Genomic DNA, 18018 nt, shown 5'->3' on the forward strand with positions numbered 1-18018 from the left:
TTTCGATGTTATATAAAAAATTTAATGAATTACGTTTTCTTTAAAAGTAATAAATGATTGCTGCATTTAGCTTAAGTGCAGAATGTGTAGTTAGCAAAGAAGATAGTTTATCATTAAGCACAGCATAGCATGATATTAAAAACGAGTTTGGATCTAAAATATTCATTGAATTTTTATAATATCACTTGTTAAACGCGATGAAAAACATGTATTAATAGTTTTGCAATTAGAAGCCATGACAAAAAATATTCCTGTTATTTCATTAAAAAAATTGAAATATGTTATATTGTAATTAATTCGTAATCAAATCATACCATGTGTGTGTGATGTAGTTTACGTATTGTATTAATCAGTTACATATCGTTAAATCTAACAATACATGTATTATTTTCTAAACCATGATATGTCATTGAAATTGTTTGTTAGTTTATATTTTCAAGTTTGGAATCGGAAAGTGTATTACATCTATTTGGTAAAAAGATTTTAAAATCCTCACATGTTGATAAAATTCTCTCTCCAAACTTATAGTTACTCTTTGAAATGAAATAACACTAAACTGTTGATTAACAGGCGACTGCGAGGTTAGGCTTGCTTTCGTACGCAAAATCCGCGAAACACCATACCCCTACTTCTCAACTAGGGGTCAATGACCTCGGGACAGAACTCCCTACCCCTACTACTACGGGTCAATGGCCTCGTAGGAAAATGCTGACGTAGCATCCATTGTTTTAGAACATACATTGCTCCACTACTCAGTAAATGTCTGATTTCTCCGTTAACAATAGCTGTATCGAAAACCTGTACAACGCAAGTTGTTTGGAATATACACTGACTGACAGAGCAAATGCAACACCAAGAAGGAGTGGTTCGAAAGGGATGAAAGTTGGGGAAAAAACAGAGACGGCACGGACGAATAATTGATGTTTATTTCAAACCGATATGCAGGTTACACAATGCGCACGGCATCGACTCAGTAGGATGTAGGATCACCGCGAGCGGCGATGCACGCAGAAACACGTCGAGGTACAGAGTCAATAAGAGTGCGGATGGTATCCTGAGGGATGGTTCTCCATTCTCGGTCAACCATTTGCCACAGTTGGTCGTCCGTACGAGGCTGGAGCAGAGTTTGCAAACGGCGTCCAATGAGATCCCACACGTGTTCGATTGGTGAGAGATCCGGAGAGTACGCTGGCCACGGAAGCATCTGTACACCTCGTAGAGCCTGTTGGGAGATGCGAGCAGTGTGTGGGCGGGCATTATCCTGCTGAAACAGAGCATTGGGCAGCCCCTGAAGGTACGGGAGTGCCACCGGCCGCAGCACATGCTGCACGTAGCGGTGGGCATTTAACGTGCCTTGAATACGCACTAGAGGTGACGTGGAATCATACGCAATAGCGCCCCAAACCATGATGCCGCGTTGTCTAGCGGTAGGGCGCTCCACAGTTACTGCCGGATTTGACCTTTCTCCACGCCGACGCCACACTCGTCTGCGGTGACTATCACTGACAGAACAGAAGCGTGACTCATCGGAGAACACGACGTTCCGCCATTCCCTCATCCAAGTCGCTCTAGCCCGGCACCATGCCAGGCGTGCACGTCTATGCTGTGGAGTCAATGGTAGTCTTCTGAGCGGACGCCGGGAGTGCAGGCCTCCTTCAACCAATCGACGGGAAATTGTTCTGGTCGATATTGGAACAGCCAGGGTGTCTTGCACATGCTGAAGAATGGCGGTTGACGTGGCGTGCGGGGCTGCCACCGCTTGGCGGCGGATGCGCCGATCCTCGCGTGCTGACGTCACTCGGGCTGCGCCTGGACCCCTCGCACGTGCCACATGTCCCTGCGTCAACCATCTTCGCCACAGGCGCTGCACCGTGGACACCTCCCTATGGGTATCGGCTGCGATTTGACGAAGCGACCAACCTGCCCTTCTCAGCCCGATCACCATACCCCTCGTAAAGTCGTCTGTCTGCTGGAAATGCCTCCGTTGACGGCGGCCTGGCATTCTTAGCTATACACGTGTCCTGTGGCACACGACAACACGTTCTACAATGACTGTCGGCTGAGAAATCACGGTACGAAGTGGGCCATTCACCAACGCCGTGTCCCATTTATCGTTCGCTACGTGCGCAGCACAGCGGCGCATTTCACATCATGAGCACACCTCAGTGACGTCAGTCTACCCTGCAATTGGCATAAAGTTCTGACCACTCCTTCTTGGTGTTGCATTTGGTCTGTCAGTCAGTGTATTTTCCAATCTTTTTACGTTTCGTGCGATTTTACCGTGCGGGGAATAATAACGGTGATTTTTCGCGATTAGTATACTTCTCACAAATTTCCAAATATCCCCGAAAATGTATGTTTTATCTAGAACCAGTACATAACAAAAGTTACAGGAACGGCCGGTTTCGATCATTTATATCTCATTCATTTTCACCGTATGAGCTATAATGATGAATATACTCAAGCTTTTAGTAGGCCTATATAGCTATTCAACTCATAAAGGACCAAGTCATAAATGGCGCCCAGCATCAATTTATGTTTCCTCATATATTAACATGATATCAATAATATCAAATGACCGGGCGAGTTGGCCGTGCGCGTAGAGGCGCGGCTGTGAGCTTGCATCCGGGAGATAGTAGGTTCGAATCCCACTATCGGCAGCCCTGAAAATGTTTTTCCGTGGTTTCCCATTTTCACACCAGGCAAATGCTGGGCCTGTACCTTAATAAAGGCCACGGCCGCTTCCTTCCAACTCCTAGGCCTTTCCTATCCCATCGTCGGCGCGACGTAAAGCCCCTAGCAAAAAAAAATAATATCAATGTAATAGCAAAACCGATAGTAACAAACAGAATGTTTAAAATCCGCGGATATCTAGCCAATACTGTCCGAACTGGGGCATATAATTAGTTGCTCATCACTGGGATCGAACCGCGGGTGGTCGAATACAAGTACCCCGCGACTAGGACTTTTTTTTTTTAACCAACAACTAGTATTTTCTCAAACTATACTGTATAGTGATCCCAATATTTAATTGCACATTGCGCGGATCAAACCGTAGCCAGTGCACCGACTCCTTGAGCGCGCTACAATCTAGAGATACACGTTTCCCTCGGCACCCTCTGGTACAGCGGATCCAGGACCTGCTGACTGGGTGTTCGGATGCCGGCACCGGAATTACGTTTATGTGGCTCCCAAGCCACATGGGTGTAGAGGGAAACGAGTTAGCTGGTAAGGGGTGATAAGGTTGCCAAGGAGGTTGTTACCTTGGCCTCGTTGCCTTACAGGGTTCCAGCCAGTGACATTCGCTCAACGAGGTTATGTCCCATTGGGAGATGGAATGGTAGGCCACCGCTCTCCCAAATAAGCTGAGAGCATAAAAAAGGAACTACGAAGGTATGGAAGACTTCGCTTCGGGCTTCTCGGAGAGAAGCAGTGATAGTAAATCATCTTCGGATTGGCCATGGCATAGTAACGCACTCCTACCTACTGAAGGATGAATGGCCTCCGGTGTGTACTTGCGGCGATCATCTAACCGTGGTACAAGTTACGAAGTGCGTGGACCTGGCCGATCTGCGCCGTAGTCTACAACTCCCGAGTGCCATTTCCCTCATCCTACGAGATGACGAGCACTCAGCTGACCTCGTCATCCGTTTTATGAGGGATAGTGGTCTTTTTATCCTGTGTGTTAATGTCATTTGCATTAGTGTATTTTTGTTAAGTACGCTTTTATCCCATTGACTCTATTTTAGTTCGTGTTTGCGTATTTTAATGTGTTATTTTAACTTCTAACTTGAATGATATATTTCTGTGTACTTCAAGGCAATGCCTTATTCCATTGTAGCCTATATTTTTTATAATTTTATTAGAAAATAAGGCATTGTGAATTAGATCCACGGATTGTTTTAATTTTAAAATCATTTCATCATCATTTATTTTAAATTCTAGTCAGTGGATAATTTTACAATTTTAATTATCATATTTTTTGTTCCATCTCGTACCATTAGGGGCCGATGACCTAGCGATTATGCCCCTTTAAACAACAATAATCATCATCATCATCATCAAACCGTAGCCATCATTAACAGAGCACTATACACAACTACCCCGGGTCCACGACATTTGTTTGTTTTCACCATTAAAGAGCATGTTTTCGATATTAGTAATATTGGTACCATGAGCAGAATGGTACAGGTGCATTATGTTAACGTAAATATGGTGGTAGGTAATATAATTGTGTCTACCCATCGGTTAATACAGGCATAACTGATTGTAATTTTTTCTATTCTCTGCGTATATTAAGACTATATGTGTACCGATAAGTCATACATAAAAGAATGCATTTCTATGTGTAGTTACAGTTTGATGATATTGTCATATATTCTGATATGTAAAACCACGTAACCAGGAATATATATAATTATGCTAAAAGATTTTTAAAAGCAGTTTTGTCCATTCCGTCTCTTCTGCTGGACCGATTTGCTTCATTTTATGTTTTATTTTCTCCGGAATCATTTGCCAATGAATCATTAGTCATTGATAGGTCTCTAAGTTCTGTGGACTTCGAGTAATCATACACTCAATCATTAAATTATTACTCCAGTAATTGCAGGCGAAGGCTTTCCCTAGCTCGCAAAACATTATTTACCTAGCGCGTTGCACAGAGTTAGGAGCAATATCTTCACGTAAAGATATCTGCGAAGTTAAACGATTAGAAATGACGGCGACTGTAAGTAAACCTGCAATTTCAACTAAACTTGGTACACATATGATTTAATACCACCTGGAGAGAAGTACTGTGGGGTAAGACACGCCTAGCACTCCTAGGGGTGGAGTGGGGAAGGAGCGACGTGTAAAAATAATCGAAAACGACCTACATTAGTGTTGAATCCACAGTTTTCTGGGTTGCTGGGATGTATAGTGACACTCCGGATGACACTTAAGTCCACTTTCATCCACCATCGACATAGCGGGTGAGAAGGGGTAAAAATATAAAATGTCCAAAATCACCGAAATTATGTATGTGTGTTCCAACGTAGCTGTCAACCAAACTTTATACACATACGTTGGGGTAAGGCACCCCTAACACGCCTACGATTGAGGGTTGAGAGCAAGTGACATGTGAAACTAATCTAAAACGACCAATAGTAGTGTCGAATCCATACTTTTCGGGGTCAGTGAGGTGATTGTGACACTCTGGATGCCGTTTAAGTCCACGTTCTGCCTCCATTGGCATGCGGGTCGTAAGGGGTGACCGACATCCGTATTGAATTCACAGTAATGGTTTTTTTCTAGGCTGATTGGTGACAGTCCCAATGACAGTTGGAATCGTGTACATCATATCTAGACCGTGACGTGTAACTCACATTATTGCTGAAAACACACGTTTTATTGATGCGTTTTTCCGTAGTTATCACTTGAAAACACCAACAAATACCTTTAATATCTTGAAATAACAACATGCTACTAAACCACCGTGAAAATAAGACTCCACATCGAAGCACTAATACTGTGACGTCATCTCTGTGAACTGTCAAGTGTAGAAGGCCGGAACTACGTATCGAGTTGGCCATGGCATTTCAGACTGAGCAATTCGCGATATTAAATCATTTAACTAAAGCGTGAGCTCAGCTTGAGTCGACGTAGCTATGAAATTTTCTTCCTGTCACATTTTAGAGTGGTTGAACTGTGTAGGCTGTAACAAAAATGAAGAAGAAATTATTTTTGTTTGTTATTAGTTCACATGGGAGCCTCCGTGGCTCAGACGGCAGCGCGTCGGCCTCTCACCGCTGGATACCGTGGTTCAAATCCCGGTCACTCCATGTGAGATTTGTGCTGGACAAAGCGGAGGCGGGACAGGTTTTTCTCCGGGTACTCCGGTTTTCCCTGTCATCCTTCATTCTAGCAACACTCTCCATTCTCATTTCATAGCATCTATCAGTCATTAATTAATCACTTTGGGAGTGGCGACCCCATCGTACTAATAGCCTATATCTGATTCATTCATTCCATCCCTGACCCGGGCAATGACTGGAAAACAGGTTGTAGGTTTTCATTCATTTTCATTAGTTCACATGGAGACATTTTCTTGAACTGCACTCAGCTGGCGACGAAAGATCGATGAAAATACTGAGAGACGAGATGTAACAAGTGTTATTTTACTTACTTCAGTATGTTAGCTGTTCAGCGTCACACTAACAGAGGCAGATATTTTGTGCCACTGGGTTAAAAAAAACCTAGGGTTGGGATGATGGCGGTCATAGTTAAGGTACAAAAGCAAAATAAAGCCGTAGCGCAACGGCCCATTGGGGCCTTTGTCTTCAGGATAACTGCTGCCCAGCCCGATGGCCTACAGCTCCTGGACTGGCCAGGAATCGAACCCAGGGTCACCATGCAAGAGATAGGCACGCTACCCCGCACCACAATCGCGATTCCATCCCTCAGGGTCTTGCATCCACTGACTGATGTCTGGCTGTCATACTTCCTGCCCCCTCCTTTGGTCAACTCATATTTCTTTCCTGGACGGACGGTATTAGATTTACGAGGCCTAGGACTCTTTCATTTTTACAACATTCAATGTCCTTTTGTTTCTTTTGACGATGCCTTCATTCATTGAAAGGTGCGAACTCGTACATTTTCTCTTCTTAGTCTTAAGATGGAATGGCTACCTATTTGTACAGTAAATCACCATCAGCTCATCCCGGCGTTTGTCTGATAGGAAAGTACAAAAACATCTCCAGGCAAACAGACTGTGGGGTTCGAACTATTTATGGCTCGTGCCATGTAGTTAACCTTCGCGGTCATGTAGGATTGTAGGCGGTAGAGAGAAAAGCTAATCCGCTGCACACACAGCCCAATGAAGGTATTACTCAGCCAAGAGATAGTAGGGCCTGTTGTCATAGTACACGAGAAAGTTTGACTAGGATTAACCAATACCCAAATTTAGAATATTTTAAGTTGTAAAACTGTGTGGTTGTTCGTGAACAGAGAAGTCGTGAGGCAGGATGTCCTGTTCTGAGGAACGTGAAAGGTGTCTCTCATGTCAGTTGACAGATCTCAGGATCAATTGCATAAGACGCTGTCCCCAGAGGCGGTCTGTCCATACTCTAGATTAACTTCCCGAGACTTGGTCGGGCTCAACATAATTGAATTACACTCCAGAGAGTTTCCTGCCGAGCAGCGTCTCTCGTGGAACACACATTATGTCTTAGTTGACAGTTATGGTATTGCAGTCCCTTCTACTTTCATATAACAATGTACGACTTCTGTGTTAGTCATTTAACATTATCAAGGATACATTTTTCGACTGGATTCGATGTTCTTAATCTGCCGGTAGACACACCTTCATTAAGTACTTCAATAATAATCGCCCTGAATAGGTTAGACGGTAGAGTGCTGGCCTTCTGAGCCTAAGTTGGTGGGTTCGATCTCGCCTCAGTCCGGGTATTTAAAGGTGCTGTTTGCGCCAGCCTCGCCCTGCATATAAAATAATTCCGGCCGGACAAAATTCCATCACATTGGCGTTTCCGGAAATCACAAAAGTAGTTGGAGGGAAATAAAACCACTCCTCTTCTTTCTTCGAATGGCCCAACTAAGGACCACTATGTTCAACTTTTCTGCTTGGAGAGGGACTTAATGTTTGCCCAATACTAGCGCATTCTCAGGCTATGTTCCTCTCTTCTTTTCTTTGTCCAAAGAACGCCTCTTGTATTTACATGACGGTCTGTCCTGAAATCTCTTTTGTTTGTAAAACCATTATTATTATTATTATTATTATTATTATTATTATTATTATTATTATTATTATTATTATTTCATTAATTAAGCCTAACAAGTCAGGCAGAAAGGTACAGAAGTCCACAATTCCATTACAATATACGTCAAATAATACTAATACTGCATATAGAATGTATTAACCGAGCAAGTGGCCGCATGGTTTGGGCAGCCCAGAAGGAGGTTTCCGTGGTTTCCCATTTTCACACCAGCCAAATGCTGGGGCTGTACCATAATTAAGGCCACGGTCTCTTCATTGCCACTCCTAGCCTTTTTATATTCCATCGTCACCAGAAGGCCTAATCTGTGTGCGAAGCAAAATGTAAAAAATAAAAAATAAAACTGTATTAAAGGAATTATTTTACAATTATTTTAGTAGATATTGAAATTCTCTTATTGTTTGAATGTACTGCCCCCTTCACATTGTACATTTATATTACAGAAACACGTGTGTCACGAAATACGTTGTTTGTTCACAGGCTCTGTCACGAAACTGCAGCTCCATGTTCTCCAGCACCAACCAGTGAAAACTCACTCAGGAACACGTCTCATCCACCAAAACAGGACGCTGATATTGAAGGTAAGTAGTTAAAGATATTTTCTACTTTATCGCGAAAAGTTTCTATGGGGGAAGCTATTGAACACATGCATGATTTCTCTGCTGTATAATGTACTGTACTGAACTACCATACTACATTCGGAAGTGTTATATTTCATGTCTATGAGTAGATGATTTGTAGCCAAGCGAGTTGGCTGCGTGGTGCGGATCGCGTAGCTGTGAGCTTGAAATCGGCAGATGGTGGAGTCGAATCCTCTCACATCTGCAGTACTGAAGATGGTTTTCTGTGTTTTCCCCATTTTCACACCAGGCTTTATAGTCAATAATGACAGCAGACTGCAATTCTGAAGGAGTAGGATGACTGCTAACGCTTAACAAATTTGTCTTTATGTATCGCTTTCAAGGCTATCATTTTAGTTAACTTAAAGCCTTAAAGCATGGAGTAAACTGCTGAACTAAAAGGCAATCCCCGAGTTGATACACCGTTTAAGGTGAGCGCTATAGGAAAGGGGGTCGTGTTGAAAGGCTTAAGGAGACTTAATTTGAGTTCGGTGAGGGAGAATGAAAAAAGCGAGAAAGGTTAGTCGTAAGTAGTAGCCGCGACCGCCATCTTCCCAGTCCCCATCATTCTGTCGCCGAAAACGTATATGCTAGCGCGACGTTAAACTATTTTCACAAGCGCGGAGATTATTGTACTTGAATTTAGTTCATGAAGAACGAAAATATACTTCACTTAATATTGGTTTTTCATTTAGTATATTTTCGAGGATTCACAGATTTATTGAAATAAATCGTCTGTCCTTAGAACTTGCTAGGCAACTCCGTCATCAGACCACAAAGATCCGGGACTAGTTCGAGTACAAAAGAGAGTGAGGAAGTGGCTGTGCGGTTTGGGTCACGTAGCTATCAGCTTCCATTCGGGAAATAGTGGGTTCGAACCCCACTATCGACAGCCCTGAAGATGGTTTTACATGGTTTCCCATTTTTTGTTGCTATTTGCTTTACATCGCACCGACACAGATATGTCTTACGGCGACGATGGGATAGAAAAGGCCTAGGAATTGGAAGGAAGCGGCCGTGGCCTTAACCACCGAGCTCGATAGCTGCAGTCGCTTAAGTGCGGCCAGTATCCAGTAATCGGGAGATAGTGGGTTCGAACCCCACTGTCGGCAGCCCTCAAGATGGTTTTCCGTGGTTTCCCATTTTCACACCAGGCAAATGCCGGGGCTGTACCTTAATTAAAGCCACGGTCACTCCTTCCCACTCCTAAGAATTAATTTACTATTTCAAATTGTGGGAATACAATTATGTATAGTCTAGATTATAGTGACTTCTCCCCTGGCCTTAAATACCGATTGTCATTCAATTCTATCCATCCATTTTCTTGTGATGTGCGTACAGACAGACAGACAGACAGGCAGACACAGACATGACGGAAATTTAGAAATTACCTTTCCTTCTTATTCTGGACATGATCAACACGCAAATACTACTTTAAAAATGACCTAAGTACAGACGAAACTCTTATTTTATGTATATTCGTATAGTCTATATAAAAGTAAATTTCTGTTTACAGTATTTCTTAAATTGGAACCTATTTCCGTAGCCGTTGTACATATGAAGCCGCCGTACATAACGCAGTGAAATTTTTCACGGTGTAGGTACAGAGCGGGGTCGGATAATGTGATAACATAGCAGCCGCTGCGTTGTACGTTCTGAGCGGCTTCTCGAGGCCAAAACTTTTCTCATTTGATACAGACTTCTGTCCAGTTTTATAATACCCCGTGTAGGGTTGAAACTAGTCCCATGTAATGTAAATAACATTGTAAATATAACTATGTATTGAATAGGTGGAAACCTCTCCTGTTTATAATTTATATATTCTTTTTGCAGTTGCAGTTCATCCCTGATTGGGAGAGAATACTATTTTTAATAGTCTAATTACAAAGTTAAACCATGTATATTTTCTTCTTGATAACTCCGTAATTAAATGTAAAACTATTTTAGTCCATATTTCATAGAACTGAAGAGCATTATTTTGTGAGTGTTTGCATTACATTTGCTCAACGATGTCAATATGGTATCAGCGTAAGCATGCTCGAAAAGCTTAAATATTATATTCGTAATTTCGTATTGATAAATGCAGATTTGCATTCTTTTCATGATTTTGTTATCACCGTAAATACTTGTTTTAGTGATGTGTATTTTTCTCCTTCGCGTGCCCACATAGCTTAATCAGAGATGACTGTAAATTTTCTTCCTAGTCCCGGGGTGAACGAATAAACCATCGCTCCACTCAGCTAAGTGTTGTTTTGATGATTCACTTTACCGATTTGGTGTACTGCTATTTGTAAACTATTTGATAGCTGGCAGCTTGTTAAGGAGTCTGTAGCAAATTTAAAATGTTAAAATTCTTATATTCTTATTAAATAAATAAACTAGCTGATGTGCCCGTGCTTCGCTACGGAATTCTACACTGTATACAGAATTCGAGGTTAAGTAGAGTACACGCTGTGAGTAAGATTGTATGGAATTGCATAGCTCATAACGTTAACCCAGAAACGCGACGGGGAAGTCACCATAAGTCTTTTCTCATGTGAAGACTGGGTTAGGGAATTTTCATCGTACTGGCAGGCAGGCCCTCTTGCCTACCATGTCAAAATGAAGCTGGAGATTTTTCATTATGATGGTAGGCCCACTGGCCTACTGACACTCAGAATCAAGTTGGGTAGTTTTCATTATAATGGCAGACACTCACACTCCACCTGGCCTTTTTTACATCCTCAGAAAGGCCGTCTTTTCGGTTTTCCCAGCTGAATTCAACATACTGTCGGTCATTACAATGACGTCAGTAGGAATGTCACAATTAAAAGCAATGCTATCATATGAAATACTCGATCAAAAGGAAAACCCCCATTTTCTCACTTTTAACGAATAGTACTACGCTGTCGATCTAACAGTTCAAAGTTGCCGAGTGTGTACACTAATCATTCCAATCAGTGCCTCTGAGTAGGAATCGAATAGCTGGAATACTATGATGAGCCAGTGTGTTACGTACCAGTAATATCAGAAAATTTATGAACCAGTGGAATGTCATGCTAAATAAGAGAGTTCCTCAGCTACTTCCCGCAAATATTTAGGCAGGCTTTATACTCCATACGCAGCAGTAATCCCATCTATCGGTGATAAGTGGTGGCAGAAGACAAAGCACATCACAGCAAATGTTACTGTTGATCAATTTTATGAGCTTTCTATATTGTAGTCCTTCACATTTAGTTTTTTCAGACTCTGTGATGTTAGGGCATCTAATGTAAAATGAGCCCTCCTTCCTTTTGTGACTCTCTCTTGTCTTATTATTCAAGCGATCGGTCCGTAACAATTTTTTTCTCATTTTTATGATAATCTTTACAATCTTCCTTGTCGATATGGGCCGAATACCACGCGTTTTTACACCTGAAGACAATAATGACAAAACCCATCGCCAATTAACACGATTGAACAATATCTCCATGAGAGAAACGCTCGGCATTGATATAGACTAGGCAAAAAAAGTCTAAATTCATGAATTCCTCTTAAAACAATAATAACCAGTCACCACCAGTCTTGTCACAGTCGGCATGGTAAAATTGAATAAGACACAAATGATCGGAAATTGGATGCTATATAACTTTTGTGTACTACTTTACGATCGGACCAATAACATAGATAATTAAAAATAAATTTTAGGCACCTTCCCCTAAAATACCATTTAAACCAGGGTGAATAAAATTATTTATAGCCTAGACTGTAGTTCCCTATTCCCCGACTTGACATACCGATTTTCATTGAATTCTGTTTACCTATTTTCTCGTGGCTCGGCGGTGATATGGACTTACAGTACCGGTCAAATGTTTAGGACCACATAAAGAAATCACGAAATGTTATCTAGAACCTAAAATTTTGCCACTAGACTTCTGTAATTTTCTTTCTGAGCTCTCACATCTAATAGGATATATGTCGCCTAATTTCATTGAGTTAGTCCAAATAGTGTAGAAGTTATGAATTTTTAACTCTTGGAAAGTCACACCAAATATCAAAAATTTTGGTAATATAATGTACTGAATACTCTAATTGGTTGCAAGTATCACGAACAAGATTTTTCTGTAGACTTAGGAATAGGTGGGGGCCGTTTTAGTATAAATATAAAAATTCCGAAAATATGCGGCACCGGTTTTTTTGCGTGTTTTATTTTTTTTGAACCAGGGCCCACATTGTTGATTTTTCTTTGCCTTTTTCATGTATGGCCCAAGGTCTCAGTGTGAGCTATCGGCGCCAAACTTATCTGCCCTGATAATTTCGTTTACACTCTATGGATGGCATCCAAGAATACGTTTCTGATGCCGATAGTTCATACTGAGACCTATGAAAAGAACAAGGAAAAATTGACTATTTTAGCACTGGTTTGAAAAAAGACTGAAGGCACAAAAATGGGTGCCGCATTTTTTCAGAATTTTCATACTTATACTAAAATGACTCCTAACTATTGCTAAGCCTCTACAAGAATCTTGGTGGTGATACTTGAAACCAATTAGAGGATTCAGTACATAATATTTCCAAAAATGGTGACTTTCTGATGTGACCTTATAACATTTACAATTGTATAACTTATACAATACTTGGCGTAAATCACTGAAATCAGGCGATGTATATCATATTAGATGCAAGAGCTCAGGAAACAAAATACAGAGGTCTAGTAGCAAAATTGTAGGTTCTAGATGGGACTTCATGATTTTTCAATGTGGTCCTAAACTTTTGACCGGTACTGTAGCAACAGAAATCGAAATTTATGAATATCTCTGTTATCATAGCCGGTACGGTAAAAATGTATAAGATATAAATGATCTGAAATTACATTTTATATAATTTTAGTTACTTAGTATTTATCGATAGGAACACTAATAACACAAATAATTGATAACTGTATTTTAGGCCTTCCCCTAAACTACCATTTCACTCAACGTGAATAAAATTATTTATAGCCTAGATTGTAGCGACTTATTTCCCCTACTTTACATACCGATTTTCATTCATGTCTCTTCAGCCGTTTACTCGTGATGCGTGTACAGACAGACAGACAGACAGACAGACAGACAGACAGACAGACAGACAGACAGACAGTCCATTTCCTTGTTACTGTGGACACGACCGATACAGAAATACCATTCTTTTTAAATTCTGAGCAATGTACAGACAAAAGTCTTATTTTATATATATCGAATATAGATGTGAGCCCACGCCCGAAATGGCTATACCTAGCCGCCAAGTACTGTATCTTCATCTTTTTTACGTCTACAGATAGAGTTTACAGGACTTAGGCTAAACTATTTTTGTGTTACAAAAATTGAGAAACAAGAGGTAGGATAACGGTAGCATATCCTTGAGAAGAATGGTTAATGTAGACGACATTTTTACTTTCATATTTCGTTGAAAAATCTCGGGTGAAGTTCACTGAAATATGACGTTGACATACTTGATACATTTCCTGTCAACGTTCTCAAGTTCCCTGTAATTTATGTTTTTCGAATACCGAAGCAAGTAGCTAGCTAGCTCTCAGCTTCCTAGTTGTGCGTGACTTAGTTAATGATCGCATTTTGCCAGGAGAGCTGTCTTGTTTAGTCTACAGGCTCGCGAGTTTTTTTTTTTACTCCAGACTTTGCGTAAACTTGTTTCATATGTGCGTGTTGCTTTATGTTAAGTATGAACAGTTTTTATGTTGTGACGTTATTCATTTTGTCAACTGTATGCATCTCTTCCTAGTTTTCAGGATCCGCTTTATTCTTACCATTCCTTCTTCTCTGATATAGCTAATTTTGCCCAAGTAGTGTCATACGCATCCTCCTGCAGCTGTATTCTACAAGTCATATATTTGCTATAGAGCTATGTTTGGGGAATGATCATCGGATCGTTAATAAGAAACTGTGTCGGTGCGACGTAAAGCCCCTAGCAAAAAAAAAAAAAAAAAAAAAAAAAAAAAAAAAAAAAAAAAAAAAAAAAAAAGAAGAAAAAAAAGAAGTTAATAAGAAACTCCTATTTCCAGCCGACTTCTCTCTAGATTCTTACCTAGATTCTACAATCATGCAATCTTAGTCAATCCTTGTATTAATTAGATAGGTGGTTCAAAATCGGCTGTGGTCGTTAGAATTTGAGTGTGTTTAAATGAGATAATTCTGAAAATCACTGAACTTCGGGACAACATTTTGGCATTCCATTGTCTAAATCACTAGCAATTTACTATCGTATGACTTTTAGTGTCAAGAGTGTCTGAGGACATATTCGGCTCGCCTGGTGCAGGTTTTCCTATTTGACGACCTGCGCTTCTGGACGTGGGATGATGACAATGATGTAGGGAGAGGGTAAAATCCGGTGTTCGCACATAGCCTACTTCTGTCAAATTATTCCAAGGGGTCAGCACGGGACATAACGGCACCATCCGACGGACGAATCACCATCACCTCGTCTTCTTGTTCTTGCTCTTCTTCTTATTTATATTGTCCAATTTTCTAGCTGAAAGGTAAGTATTGTGGCCTTCAGTGAAGAGGGTATCAGGCTCGATTCCTGGTTGGGTTGGATATTTTAACTGCGTCTGAGTCTGATTATTTTCCATGGTTCATGTTTGTGGGTTACTGTAGTCACGTCCTAGTTCGTGAACCATGGGCAACGGCTGAGTGGCCTAGTAAGTGGTCCTGAGAGTCGGGATACCAGTTGCTATGGAATGGGAGTGGGCATCTCGGACATATTCTGAGTCGTGGTCCTCCTTGTGCTCAGGCGGCTAGGACTATACAATCCACCGGTGGTCCATAACCCGTTAGAGGAGAGATCCTCACTTGGACTATGTGCAAGTAGGGCAGCATCCTGCTTCATGAATCGACCGAGCTCAGAACATTTTAAGCAAGCCTCGGACTTATGGGAGTAACGGAGTCCCACTCCCATGTGACAGGCGAGGGACGCCTTGGAAACAACTTGGCGAACGAAATGGAATTCGATGGGGAGCTATCAATATTAATGGGGCTTATGGAAGAAAGAAAGTAGAACTGGCTGAGTCAGCAAAGAGGATGCATCTGGATGTGCTAGGAGTAAGTGATATTCGGGTAAGGGGAGATAACGAGGAAGAGATAGGAGATTATAAAGTGTACTTGACGGGTGTTAGAAAGGGAAGGGCAGAGTCTGGGGTAGGGCTCTTTATCAGGAATACCATTGCACGGAACATAGTTTCTGTTAGGCACGTAAATGAGCGAATGATGTGGGTAGATTTGTCTGTTGGAGGAATTAGGACTAGAATTGTGTCCGTGTATTCACCATGTGAGGGTGCAGATGAGGATGAAGTTGACAAGTTTTATGAAGCATTGAGTGACATCGTAGTCAGGGTAAACAGCAAGGATAGAATAGTGCTAATGGGCGATTTCAATGCGAGAGTTAAGAATAGAACTGAAGGATACGAAAGGGTGATTGGTAAATGTGGGGAAGATATGGAAGCTAATGGGAATGGGAAGCGTTTGCTGGACTTCTGTGCTAGTATGGGTTTAGCTGTTACAAATACATTCTTCAAGCATAAGGCTATTCACCGCTACACGTGGGAGGCTAGGGGTACCAGATCCATAATAGACTATATCTTAACAGACTTCGAATTCAGGAAATCTGTTAGGAATGTACGAGTTTTCCGGGGATTTTTCGATGATACAGACCACTATCTGATCTGTAGTGAACTAAGTATCTCTAGGCCTAAGGTAGAGAAAGTGAAATCTGTCTGCAAACGAATAAGGGTAGAAAATCTCCAGGACGAGGAAATTAGACGGAAGTACATGGATATGATTAGTGAGAAGTTTCGAACAGTAGACATTAAGCAGGTTCAGGATATAGAAAGTGAATGGGTGGCATATAGGGATGCTGTAGTAGAAACAGCCAGGGAATGCCTTGGAACAACTGTGTGTAAAGACGGGAAAAGGCGAACATCTTGGTGGAATGATGAAGTGAGAGCAGCTTGTAAACGTAAAAAGAAGGCTTATAAGAAATGGCTCCAAACAAGGGCCGAGGCAGATAGGGAGTTGTATGTAGATGAAAGAAACAGAGCGAAACAAATAATTGTTGAATCCAAAAAAAAGTCATGGGAAGATTTTGGTAACAACCTGGAAAGGCTAGGTCAAGCAGCAGGGAAACCTTTCTGGACAGTAATAAAGAATCTTAGGAAGGGAGGGAAAAAGGAAATGAACAGTGTTTTGAGTAATTCAGGTGAACTCATAATAGATCCCAGGGAATCACTGGAGAGGTGGAGGGAATATTTTGAACATCTTCTCAATGTAAAAGGAAATCATCCTGGTGGTGTTGTGAACAGCGAAGCTCAAAGGGAGGAGGAAAATGATGTTGGTGAAATTATGCTCGAGGAAGTGGAAAGGATGGTAAATAAACTCCATTGTCATAAAGCAGCAGGAATAGATGAAATTAGACCTGAAATGGTGAAGTATAGTGGGAAGGCAGGGATGAAATGGCTTCATAGAGTAGTAAAATTAGCGTGGAGTGTTGGTAAGGTACCTTCAGATTGGGCAAAAGCAGTAATTGCACCTATCTATAAGCAAGGGAACAGGAAGGATTGCAACAACTATCGAGGTATCTCACTGATTAGTATACCAGGCAAAGTATTCACTGGCATCTTGGAAGGGAGGGTGCGATCAGTCGTTGAAAGGAAGTTGGATGAAAACCAGTGTGGTGTCAGACCACAGAGAGGCTGTCAGGATCAGATTTTCAGTATGCGCCAGGTAATTGAAAAGTGCTACGAGAGGAATAGGCAGTTGTGTTTGTTTCGTAGATCTAGAGAAAGCATATGACAGGGTACCGAGGGAAAAGATGTTCGCCATACTGGGGGACTATGGAATTAAAGGCAGATTATTAAAAGCAATCAAAGGCATTTATGTTGACAATTGGGCTTCAGTGAGAATTGATGGCAGAATGAGTTCTTGGTTCAGGGTACTTACAGGGGTTAGACAAGGCTGTAATCTTTCACCTTTGCTGTTTGTAGTTTACATGGATCATCTGCTGAAAGGTATAAAATGGCAGGGAGGGATTCAATTAGGTGGAAATGTAGTAAGCAGTCTGGCCTATGCTGACGACTTGGTCTTAATGGCAGATTGTGCCGAAAGCCTACAGTCTAATATCGTGGAACTTGAAAATAGGTGCAATGAGTATGGTATGAAAATTAGCCTCTCGAAGACTAAATTGATGTCAGTAGGTAAGAAATTGAACAGAATTGAATGTCAGATTGGTGATACAAAGCTAGAACAGGTCGATAATTTCAAGTATTTAGGTTGTGTGTTCTCCCAGGATGGTAATATAGTGAGATTGAATCAAGGTGCCGTAAAACTAATGCAGTGAGCTCGCAGCTGCGATCGACTGTATCTGTAAGAAGGAAGTCAGCTCTCAGACGAAACTATCTTTACATCGGTCTGTTTTCAGACCAACTTTGCTTTACGGGAGCGAAAGCTGGGTGGACTCAAGATAACTTATTCATAAGTTAGAAGTAACAGACATGAAAGTAGCAAGAATGATTGCTGGTACAAACAGGTGGGAACAATGGCAGGAGGGCACTCGGAATGAAGAAATAAAGGCTAATTTAGGAATGAACTCGATGGATGAAGCTGTACGCATAAACCGGCTTCGGT

At 41.4% G+C, this 18018-nt stretch overlaps 1 long non-coding RNA gene across 1 annotated transcript in view; it reads left to right on the forward strand.

Moving 5' to 3' along the window:
* Positions 1-18018, forward strand: part of LOC136858341 (uncharacterized) — a 505582-nt gene that overhangs the window by 223923 nt on the left and 263641 nt on the right. Inside the window, exon 3 of the long non-coding RNA XR_010858630.2 lies at positions 8250-8350. This is a non-coding gene — a long non-coding RNA (uncharacterized lncRNA). The remainder of the gene's footprint in view (positions 1-8249; positions 8351-18018) is intronic.

Source organism: Anabrus simplex, chromosome 1 (assembly GCF_040414725.1).
Source record: "Anabrus simplex isolate iqAnaSimp1 chromosome 1, ASM4041472v1, whole genome shotgun sequence".
Taxonomy (NCBI): Eukaryota; Metazoa; Arthropoda; class Insecta; order Orthoptera; family Tettigoniidae; genus Anabrus; species Anabrus simplex.